General features: G+C 40.3%; 1 pseudogene; it reads left to right on the top strand.

Moving 5' to 3' along the window:
• Positions 1-271: 271 nt before the first annotated feature.
• On the top strand, positions 272-745 carry LOC101990470 (annotated as a pseudogene).
• The last annotated feature ends 12,001 nt before the right edge of the window (positions 746-12,746 follow it).

The raw sequence follows: 12,746 nt of genomic DNA, 5'->3' as shown, positions 1-12,746 counted from the left end.
AACAGAAACTACAAAGGCAGGCATAACCAACAGAATAAAGAGATGGAAGAGAGAATTTCAGGGGTTGAAGATATTATAGAGGAAATAGATTTAAAGGTCAAAGAAAACATTATATCTGACAAATTCTTAACATAAAACATCCAGGAAATCTGGGACATCATGAAAAGACCAGACCTAAGAATAATAGGGATAGAAGAAGGAGAAGAATTACAGCTCAAAGATACAGAAAATATATTCAACAAAATCATAGGCTCTTCCGGTTGCAGGCGCTTCGGGAGCCGCCGATTACTGTCCAGCCATGGCCAAGTCCAAGAACCACACCATATACAACCAGTCCCGGAAATGGCACAGAAACAGCATCAAGAAACCCTGGTCACAAAGATATGAATCTCTCAAGGGGGTTGACCCCAAGTTCCTGAGGAACATGCGCTTTGCCAAGAAGCACAACAAGAAAGGCCTGAAGAAGATGCAGGCAAATAATGCAAAAGCCATGAGTGCACGTGCGGAGGCCATCAAGGCCCTGGTAAAGCCCCAGGTGGTGAAGCCCAAGGTGCCAAAGGACCCCAGCCGCAAACTCACCCGCCTGGCTTTAATTGCTCACCCCAAGCTTGGGAAGCGGATTAGAAGCTACAAGGCCAGGGGTCGTAGGCTCCAAAAAACAAAGCCCAAGGTTCAAGCCAAGGCAGAGGCCTCAGCTGCAGCTCAGGCTCCCAAAGGTGCCCAAGCCCCTGTGAAGGCCCCATAAAAAAGGTCGCAGTCTGCCAATGTGAAGACAGATGGACTGGTGTGAACACCTACACAGTATTTGCAGATGTTCAGGACCTTATGCTGTTTTTACAAATAAACTTGAGGCAAGTTCTGTTAAAAAAAAAATCATAGAAGAAAAATTTCTGACCCTAAAGAACAATATCACTATGAAAGTACAAAAAGCTAACAGAGATCAAATAGATTAGATCAAACAAACTACCTCCCTCACCATATAATAATCAAAACATAAAACATTCAGAATTTTAAAAAAAAGAATATTAAGAGCTGCAAAAGATAAAGGTCAAGTAACATCTGAAGGTAGGCCTATCAGAACTACACCCAGCTTCTTAATGGAAACCATGAAAGCCAGAAGGTTCTGAGCAGATTGCTGTAGACACTAAGGGACCACAGATGCAAACTCAGACTACTATACCCAGCAAAGCTTTCAATCACCATCAATGGAGAAAACAAGATATTCTATGACATAACCAGATTTAAACAATACCTACCCACAAATTCAGCCCTACAGAAAGTACTAGAAGGAAAACCCCAACCCAAGGAAGCTAACTGCATCCATAAAAACACAGACAATAGATAACCTCACACCAACAAAACCCAAAGAAGGGAAACACACACACTACCACCGAAAAAATAACAGGAATTAACAATTACTGGTCATTACTATCTCTTAATATCAGTGGGCTCAATTCACCTATAAAAAGACACAAATTAAGAGAATGAATATGAAAGCAGGATCCAGCCTTCTGCTGTATACAAGAAACACACCTCAATCTCAAAGACAGACATTACCTCAGAGTAAAGGGTTGGGACAAGATTTTCCAATCAACTGAACCTAAGAAACAAATGGATGCAGCTATCCTAATATCTAACAAAATAGAATTCAAACTAAAATCAATCAAAAGAGATGGAGAAGAACACTTTATACTCAAAACAGGAACAATCCATCAAGATGAAGTCTCAATCCTGAACATCTATGCCCCAAATACAAGATCACCCACATATGTTAAAGAAACATTATTAAAACTTTAATCGCACATCAAACCCCACACATTAATAGTAGGAGATTTCAACACCCCACTCTCACCAATGGGCAGGTCAACCAGACAAAAACCTAACAGAGAAACAATAGAACCCTACAGATATCATGACTCAAGTGGGCTTAACAGACATTCTGACATGCTCAATTATCCTTCTCCATGGTGCTTAGAAGGCTCCTTATTTTTCTTTCTCACACTCAGGAAGCAGCACAGTAGCTCCAAGTGTATTCTCTCAAGAAGTTAATTATATCTTCCTGTGCAAAATAAAATTGCTAAGATAGTTGCAGCTACTTCCTAGTCTCCCCTTCAGCACCATGAGAAGCACAAAGACAGCCTATCTGGGTGGGAAATTTGACTCAACTCAACATGCTTGCTCCAGATGGCCACATGCTACCTGAATAGAGAGCAAACTGCAACAGGAAACCTGGTTTTAATTACAAGAAAAGAGTTTGTATGTAGCAAAAAGAATCTGGCCAGAAAGGAATCAGTCAGCAATTTTCCAGTCTCAAGAACAGAATGATCCTATAGCTGACACGAAGCATAAAGTATATGGAGAATGAAACCCAGGCAGTGGCGTGTTAGAGCTCTTCTGCAGTGCTGAAACTTCAGGGCATTTATTATTTTCCCAATTCAGCACTTCTTTTTCAACGCCCATTCTTTTAATGCAACATTTGTTCATTGTTTACATCTGGAACACAGGTGCACCTTGTTCTCTTGACTCTGCTTTAGTCTCTTCCCGTTCCTATCCTCTTCCTTCAACTCCCCAGTGTCCAACAACAAGGTAAGTATTTTTCCAGTGCCTGACACTGCACCTGGAATGTACTCCTCATTAGATGCTCAAAGAAAACTGGAAGGAATAGATACCCATTCTTGTCTGACTCAACACAAAAGCTGTTCAGCTTCCTTTTAGCTCAGTTCTTTACCTTGCTGAGAAGAGACATGATAAAAAACGCTTAGACTTTTATCAGTAAATTCTAGCTTCACATGCTACAAGGCATTTGTCTTGTTTATACCTAACAGATTCCAGACCAACATACCAAAGAGAGGCTGCACAGTTGTGCTAGTTGCAGCATTATGAGCCTAGTTACTGAGTCAGCTAGGTGTCTGTCAACAGACAGATGAATACAGACAGTGGGTATGTTCTGTTTGAAAATAAATATGACAGAAATAATCATATTCAGAAAATCAAGCTATAAATACAAAAATCATGTGCTTTCTCTTAATTATGGGTTTGAAAATCCTTTACAAAAAATACAAATTCATGATATCGAAGCAGAAGGGAGACAGGGGGAAGGAGACTATCCAGGCTAGAAGGAATTATGGTGCTAGAGAGAGAAAACAGGAACTTGACAAATATAAACAAGGTATATGATATTCTTGAAAGAAATTGTCTGTATGCAATTTAACACTATGTATAAAGAATATATTCCAGTAGAAAAGGAGAAAACTTTCATTATGACAGTAATTACCTAATTGTTCAAGCAACACAATGTTTATAGAAACAAATGCATCAGGATAATTTCCATTTCTCCCTAATGGAAGTCTTAACTCATCACAGCACACAACCTTAAAATTACTGAAAGACATGTGTTTTGAAAAAACAGAAATGTATGCTCATAGTTCACTGGACACTTGGCTTCAATTTTTAAATTTTTATTTTTGTTTGTTATTATTATTGGAGGGAAGGTGTGTGTGCCATGACCTGCAGATGGAGCTCAGAGAATTTTGAGGAGTTGATTCTTTTCTGCCACCACAAGCTTTGTTATCAAACTTTTACCATCTGAGCCATTTTGTTGGCTTCATTTTATTTGTTTGTTTGTTTATCATGATGTTCCATCCTGAATCCTATTCTTCCAGCAACCATGCTTATCCTAAACAGTGGTGATCACTCTGTCCCATTCCCACCCCAAAATACCATGGAGTAAAAGACTCTCAGAATTAGTTTGTTCCTTTCTCACCACCTCATAAACATGACGAGAGGGCATTTTGCCAAGGGTAGCATCAAAGTTTCTGAGCCATTTGACTCCATGCCCCCAGCTATATCCACACAGTCCTGACAAGCTAGCATGTTGTCCTAGAATCTTAGTTTAAGAGAATTGACCAAAGAAAAAAGGGAAGGTCATTTTGTAACATACCTAGGATGCAGTGTAATATGCTTATCTATAGGTTCCAAAGGTGTGCCATTATGTCTGTGTCTTAACAAGCTCCATAACTCCAGAAAGAGAGATGTGGCCTCTTTATGACACCTGCAAAGATAGGAGCATCATCAAATAAAAGAGGGCATGAACTATGGGTTCATTGTGAAGACCATGGAATGTTGCACACACACTTAGAACACAGTAAAAAAAAAAAAATACCACATATACATGATTACTCGCAGTCCAGGCCACTCACAGTCTAAATCAAAGACTTTGCTCTGAAAATGTGGCCAGACTGCCATCCTCACCACAGGACACTAACCTGATCTGTGACTTTCAAATTCATAATCTGGGAATGATAACTGTTCCTGGGGCATTGTTGGGTTACATAGAAGAGTCTTTGGTCACATAGTAAATACACTTTCCTCCAGTTCAAGTCTGGTAGACTTCCCCCAAACATGTAAGAAGAATAAAAATTCAGTAAGGGTTAATTTCAACCAGAACCAAATTCATTGGTTGACTTTGGCAGGTACCTTCATATAGTGTATATACCTCTTATTATGGTTGGTTTCAGTGATACTTGCCACACAAATTAGAATCACTGAGTAGCGAACCTCACCAGAAGAGTCCTGATTGATTGATGATTGATTGATTGACTGATGTGGGGAGATCTACCCTGACTGTAGGTGGCACTGCTGGTAGCATCCCAGATACCAACGATAAGACAGATGGAAAATCTTACCTTTTGCTTGCTCATCCTTCCCTCTTTCCAGGAATTAATCAGCACCTGTTGGGGCCGGTGCTGCTCCTAGACTGTTATCAGATGCAGAGTATCCAAGATCACATATGGGACCAGAATCCGGCAGCTCTCCAGGAACCATTGTGGCTAACAGTACCAGATTTGGACTACTGAGGCAACCAGCGTCAAGGGCCAAGTAATTAATGGGATCTTAGCTCTCTTGTATGGTTCTGCTATTGTTTCTATATTCAAGCTGATGTAATTGTTACACACACACACACACACACACACACACACACACACGTGCGCGCGCACTGACACACGCAAGCGCACACACACATCAAATATAATGTCATTGGTCCTGTTCCTCTAGAGAGCTATGATTAATACACCTGTGACAAATTGCAAAACCAGGACAGCAAAGTACTGGGCCCAGCAACGCTGAGACTTGCTCCCCAGACTCAGTGTTGTGAGCTGAGTCATTATATTCCCCGGGATATTTAAGGATTCCAGAGCTCTGCTTCTGTCAGCTGAACAGAAAGGAAAGTTCTAGGACAGAATGAGCTGTCTTGCACTGCAGCAGTCACTGGGTCTAGCTGGAAGCAGAAGCTGGCTCTGGGTCAAGACTATAAAAGGATTGCGTTTGGAATAATGTGTAGCCAATGAGCTGCTGACACTGCAGAGCTGCACAGAAGAGCTCAAGGTTGGTTCGAACAGTACAATCAGGAGATCTCTTTATAGAAGTCAGTTTTTCTTTGTGAGTAGAAGGTGCCAGGTTAGAACAGCTAACTATCCCAAACCTACAAGTCTCTGTCCTTCATTCTGTATTTCACCAAGCAGAAGAATGTGAGTGTGATGGGGCCCTGGGGGGAAAACAGCGGGTAAGAGTTTGTGGGGGTGGAGGAGCGCCAAGACAGCTTGTTTAGAAATGAGTATTCCAGCTTGGAAAGGAAAAAAAAAATTAATGCTGACTGCTGTGCTGGGAAGCTAATGGATTATTTGAATAAAGCATTTGCTAGTTTAAACAAAACTAGGGGAGGCATGGTGGTTTCCAGCTAGCCTATATTTGGACAGTGGAAGGAGGTGGAATCTGTAATCAGCCTGAGTGATCTTCTTCCCTCAACAGTTCCAGCCTCTCCCATCACACTCTCACTAACTGCTGTGTAAGAGGTGGACTTACAGGGAATTGGAGAGATCTTTTAGCATCAACAGTTCCAAGCCTTCCCATCACACATCTCACTAACGCTGTCGTGTTAATAGCTCATCTCTCTCTGCCTGGAGGAGTTTATGATAAGAACCCCGGAAGGGTATGTAGCAGAGGGGAGGAGACTGGAAAAGGAGCATAAACTAATCTTTAAATTGTATAATCAGGTTCCAGCAGTTTGACTTCATCAGCCTTAAGGGTTTTTCTAGAAGAAACAAAACTCATAAAGAATGACAGAATTGAGAGAAACCTTGAAAAAATATCTTTAGAACCATATCTACTTAAGAGTCTAGGTAAGACCATATTTATCCTGAAATAGGGACTGATAATATCTGAGAAAAAAAATTTCAGTTGCATAGTAATTCATACACCTAACAAGACACTCAGCATGTCTGAACAAGGGATGGAAAAGTATTAGAAGAAAGATATTCAAGAAAGAAGGAATTTTTAATTTTTTTAAAATTAAATTTGGATTACCTATTATTTTAGATTATCAGCACCATTACATTAAACCTAAAGTATATAAACATTGAGAAAACAATATTTCACTTGTTCACAGTTCCAGATGTTTCTGCATTATAGAATATAATAAAGGAAAATAAATTCAAAGCAAGTAAGCCTTTGCAACCCCTATACTATGAGCATTAAGTTAAACATTCATTGAAACCAATACTTTTCCCTTCCATGTTTTCCTAGTCCTAAAGAAATGTTTGTTAGCTATTATTTGGAATGTGTGTGTAGGTATAATTTTCCAAAGCATGTAAAAATTAGAAATCTATAAAGTTGCCAGTCATGGCGCTGAACAGCTGTGGCTTGCTTTCTGAAGCAGTTCTGTTGATAACCAATTAGCTTTTTTTTTTAATGAGTAGAAGGTAATATCAAAATATAAAAGATATACAACGCCAAAAGATTGAACCTCAAAAGGCTCTGCTCAACCTACTGATTTGAAATCCTCAGAAATGTATTCTCTCTGTTTATCCTGTCATTCAGTGGTCAGCTCAATATTTAATAACATTTGCTGTGCATTGTTCAAAAGGACTCTAGTTACCTACAAAAGTAAAACACAAACTAGAAGCTGAATTGTGACAGCGTATAACTTTTCCACAAATAGGGCATGAATCCCTCCATCCTAGACCATATAATACAACTAAATCAAGGGACTGGATTTCCAGGGAACTCCCACCCGAAGCCACTCTGAGACAACTGTTGAGCCTCCTCAGCAGCGGAAGATGGAAACAGAAGACGGCATTTCTAGAAAGGACTGGTGACAAGCAGGAGCAATCCTGGACTCCTTAGTCACCGTTTTTAATGCTGCTGCCAACTGTAACAGATTCAAATCTGTGCGCATGACAAAGTGGGGACATGTCTCAAAATATAAGTTGCAGCCAAAGAATATACTGAGGATGACTTCTACAGCTAACCTGACTACAGTAAAATCACTGGCAAACGGGGCCTGCTGCCACATTTACAAAGGAAAGGCATGCACTGTTGATGTACTTTAGGTGTCTCCCGGCAACAACAACAAAGGCCACAACTAAAAATGAAAATAAGGGGCACTTTATGCAAACTCCCTGAGACTGAGACAAGCAAGCAAGAATAGAAGTGATCAAGTTAGTAGATAGCCAGTAGCAAAACCATTGGTTCTGAATTTGGCAATTTGTATTTCCAGGTGAGGGCTGTCTTGGGTGTGTCTCTGTCCAAGCTGATTTATCCTATTACTTCAGTGTTCATCAAGTAATCAGTGTAAACAGGATTAACCTAGCTATAAGCTTAAAAAAATAGAGCTACTTTTACTACTGAGCTATCTAAAGTAACGACTTTTTAGAAAACACCATGGTACTTTAAACATGACAGTCACATAAGTTCATTCAGAAGAGCTGTGTTTCTGTAGTCCCAATAAACAGGAAGACTCTTAACTATGAAAATACTACACCTGGATCACACCAAAAGTTAAAAACAAGCAGTCCCTAGTAAGAGGAATATTTCTAAGATGATTTAGCCACAAGGTGTGCACAGTTAAGACTGTTCTCATAAAGATTCTTCTGCAAGCAAGTGAGTTTAGTAGAGTTATTCTTCTCTTGGAAAGGAAAAAAACTTACAAATTAACTGTCAGTGATTTATTTAAATGAGGGAGGAAAAATAATCTAATATTTAAGTTTTGGAATGAGGCACCTCAACTTCAATACGCCCTAAACACTTTAGATTATACAATCCAAGTGATGCCTTGAGGAGCCAACCATATTTTACAGTTGTTTCCCTTCTAACGTCTGCCTTGGACATTTCATGCCAATTAACATACCCCAACACAGAGAACTGTGCTAAAGAGTGCTAAGATTCTTCTTGCTGCTTCCCTTCCCAGGTACCATGATGCTTGCAGCTCCGCCAAGAGACAGAGATGTCTGGTCTCATCACTCAGTGTTGTAGTAACTTTTTCTCAGACCATCGTCTCAACAAAGTCCACATTCCTTTGTGCTGTTTTGAACTATGATGCCTGTAACAACATCAAAACCAAACTGCACATTTTGGTGTTTGTGGCACAAGTGAAGTGGGCGTACATCTTCCTGGTATCGTTTTTTTCTGTTCACATCTTTAATCCGGCTCTGAATGTAAACAACAATCCCTTCATAAACAACAATCCCTTCATATATATTGGAGCCTGATTTTTTGGCATCAGACTGTTAGACTCCTCTTTATTTTTTTTTCCTCAAAGGGGTCTTTCTTATTAAGGCAGGGAATGATTGAAGCCTCTGTAAGCAAACTGTTACAAATACTATAAACACTTTCACACGTGGATGCATTTGGTTCATTTCCACATCCTCTGCCAGAACGAGGTCACGCTCACGGAGTGCTACACAGAAGGTAACTGTTCTCACTCCCTCAAATCATTTTGATTTTTGATAACCCACATCAAACATTATGAAGTGTAGCTCTCTGAAGGTTAAATGTGTCTCTACAATGCCTGTATTCTTCACACTTGTCCAAAGAATGTCTCAATGAGTGTGAACACAGCCAGTTGGGAATATTCTATCCAAATTACTTTGGTAATATGAAATAGAATCATTGAGTTGATATTCCATGGATCTACTGAACAATGATTATATATCATCTCACCATAACCATGTATGTAGAGGGCATGAGTTCTTTGTGCTCACAGATAAGTACTAGGGAAACCAAAAATGTTAGGGACACAGGCTTGTCTCTTCAATGGAAGGGCTATATACAGCTGTTTTCCTCCCAGAAGACTGCGAACAGCTGCAGTTAATAAGCTGGTGAGCTTTCCTCTTTGTGGGGCCAGGCCACACATGAACCCCCCAGACTCTCACACTTCTCTAAGATTTCCTCACCCAAGACTGTTTCCTTGAGCATTGTTTCTCAGTCAGGAGTACCCACCTTTAGGGGAGATGTCACACCTATGTTGTAACTTGGTGACCTCTACACTGTCTGTATGACTGAGACCATACCTGATCCTCTTCTCGGAACATAAGCTGCCTTCGGCTTTATTTGTGCACATGGGATTGAGATGATTGTTACCAGGAAACTTTTGTCCAAAGTTGTGCTGCACTAAAATGCCTAAAAATAAACTACCCAATGTTAGACTCGGGTTTGGACCAGCACTGGGTAGTCGTGATGAATCAAATTTCCTTCTTGATCACACAGATCATTCCTCTGCCAGATGTACCGTTTGCAAGAACCCCCGCACATGTAATTCTGCCTGCTGTCCTGAGGTGATGACCCCTTCCACAACACTGCCAACTAAAGCAGATGACGGTTGGGCAATGACTCCTTCAACACTGCCAGCTAAAACAGATAACGGTTGGGCATCATCTGCTCTGGCAGCTTCCCCCAAATCAACCTTTTAGCACCCATGCCTCTTGTGGCTGCAGTGCTAAACTATATAGTATGGCTGTGGAGAAGTACTGTATGTTGTTCACGGTCTTCCTCTGAATAACCGTCCTCATGAATGACTCTCATCTGTTCCCGCCTTTTACCAGATTCACTAGCACTGAACACCAGTGACTTCATTTCTTTGCTCACTTCCCCCACTTCCTTCCTTAAGCTGAAATTGACCACACTGCTCTGCTCTACCAGCCAGGCACCTTGCACTGAGCCAACACGCAGGCCATGATGGCAGAAGGAGAGGGTCGCCTTCACACAGAATGGATGGAGCATTTCTGCCTGCTAAGACAGCATCTTCTGCCAGGAATTATTTCTTTTTTAAAGGAATTCTGAAAGACAATGCAAGACCAAGAAAAGAAAATATTCAGAGTTTTTAATTACTAGAACACAGTTGATATTCATTGAAAACCTACTGCGTGTTGTGTGTTTTCTCATGGTCTATCTCTTTCCACTCCAAATTTAAATCCTACCTATCAGACAAAAGGCACCACCTAACACAAAAAAAAAAAAAAACTGCAAGCAACTAGGGAATGCTGAAAGTGAGAGGACATAGTCTTCTCCAGGGAGAAGCACACTAATTGGTTATCCAATACCAAATGGTCAGCCCTGAAACATACATACAAGGTTATACAGACTGAGCACATGTATTTATATATTTTGGAATATGTAATTAAAGAAAACAGAGGCCATAAATTTGAAAGAGAGCAGGGGGCTTACATGGGTGTTTGGGGAAAAGAAAGGGCAAGGGGAAATGATGCAACTGTATTGCGGCTCCATCACATGCCTGCTGCACAAGTCTGCTAGCCAGGATGTAAGTGCATTATAACCTCATGTTTTATTATTATAAAAAGAACCCATAAAGGAGATCAAGGTTACACAAATTGGAGAGGAAGACGTTAAAGTATGACTGTCTGCAAATGATCTGATAGTATACATAAGCTACCTCAAAAATTCCACCAGGGAGTTCCTACGTATGATAAATACCTTCAGCATAGTGATGGCACATGGTAGCATGCATGCAGACATGGTGCTGAGAGTTATGTCTTGTGCAGGCAACAGGAAGTGGCTTGAGACACTGGACAACATCTCGAGCATAGCTTGGTCTTCTTGTGTGACTCCTAATAGTGTGAACTAACAGGAAGTACCTAGTCTTATTACACTTGATATCCATGGGAGGCCTGTCGTTTTCTGCATAGAATGGAGGAGGAGTGGGGAGGGCAGAGAAGAGGTAGAGGAAGAGAGTGGGAGAAGCGTAAGAAAGAAAAAACTGTAGTCAGGATAATAATAATAATAACTTACTATTATGTAGATAATAATAATAAATCATTTTTTTAAATAATAATTAAATGCCAGTCAGTGGAGGCACATGTCTTTAATCCCAATGCTCAAGAGGCAGAGGCAGGCAGATATCTGTAAGTCTGAGGCTAGCCTGATCTACAAAGCAAGTTCCAGGACAACCTCCAAAGCTATACAGAGAAGCCCTGTCTCGAAAAATCAGAAAAGGAAGGAAGGGAAGAAATAGGTACCTGACCAGAGTGCAGAGAAGGAGTTTGAGACGGTATCTGACTAAGCAGGGCTGTGCTTGTTGTTCAGTAAGGAGCAGTGACAGAAAGTTGTGCTCCTACAGCCAAGATACCAGGCTGAAAAAAGATTCTGGTGCAAAGGGAGCATGGAGTCGTGAAAGTCTTGCAGACGTTTCCAGATGGAAGACACAAGCAAGTCAAGAAAAGGCAAGAGCTAGACTGCAAGAGTCCTGTAAGCCACGTGTGAAACAGTGGTCTGGGTCCCGAAGAGCTCGGTGAACTGCTACAATACATCAAGCCGGGGTGATGAGAGCAGAGGGGAAATTATCATTTCTGTCTCCTGACTGATTATTATTCCTTGAGTTCAAGGGACCGTTGTATTGAAGACAGAGAGATCAAAGAGGAGAGTTCAAGAAAGAAATGATAAAAGCAGAAAAGAATCATTCCCTCATTTCAGTCTATCAGAAACATTTTCAAAGCATGAGATAAGTCCTATGAGAGCACGGGAGGCTACAGATGATGGGTGTTAAATAAACAATGCAGAAGAAATCAGAGAATATTCAGTGACTGAGAAAAAAGAAGAGGAGAGTTTCTAAAAGATTTTGAGATTATCTTGTGTCTAAGAAGAATTGTCACTGACTCAAAGCACAATTACTTCCCCCCAAAAAATTCCAGAAGATGACAAAGCACAAAAACCCTCAGCACCAAGACCTATGCTTAGAAAGGTCATTATTTTGTTGCTTGCTTGCTTGGTTTTGACCCTGGTCAATTTTCATCTGAAGTATTATTACACAGATAGTTATCTAGCAAATAGGAGTCTTTCTTTAGCATTTGAAATTTTTAATTAAAAAGTAGCTGCATGTTGAACAAATTCTACATTGATAAGATAGTGTGAGGGTTGTGTGTACTGTCTCTTACTTAATAGGAAATTATGACTTTGAGTAAGTGGCCTGCCTAAAGCTGCACACATAAGTTGGTGGGGCTCAGTTTCAAACCTACACCAATTCCACTTCAAAGCCTGTGACTTTAATTGCTATATTATCATATACCTGTTAAGTAAAACCTCTTGATAATTTATATTCTTTAGGCAAATATTATGAAAATGTTTTAGGGGAGATTGCACAGTTATTTTAGATGTTGAAAGACCATGTCTGTGCTACTGTTTGGCTAGAGAGATGCTTCTGATGTGAATTTCCTGGGTAATTCAAAATAGAGACCTAGACCAGAGATATATAACAGCAGCATTTTTCTATGTTTGAGGGTAACCACACTATGTAAGTCTTAAGCTACTTACTAAAGCAGCACCTTCAATTTCATCTGGAGTTTTCTCTTTGTACCTGACAGAAATTTATATAAGTAACAGATGTTACAGGAGACTTAGAAGTCTCCCATGTCTCTGAGCTAGTTTAAAGACATGCAGACATTCCTAAGAATCTTACT

This window comes from Microtus ochrogaster, unplaced genomic scaffold (assembly GCF_000317375.1).
Source record: "Microtus ochrogaster isolate Prairie Vole_2 unplaced genomic scaffold, MicOch1.0 UNK2, whole genome shotgun sequence".
Taxonomy (NCBI): domain Eukaryota; kingdom Metazoa; phylum Chordata; class Mammalia; order Rodentia; family Cricetidae; genus Microtus; species Microtus ochrogaster.
Note: the sequence above shows the minus strand (reverse complement) of the source record. Positions and strands in the feature narration are given on the sequence as shown.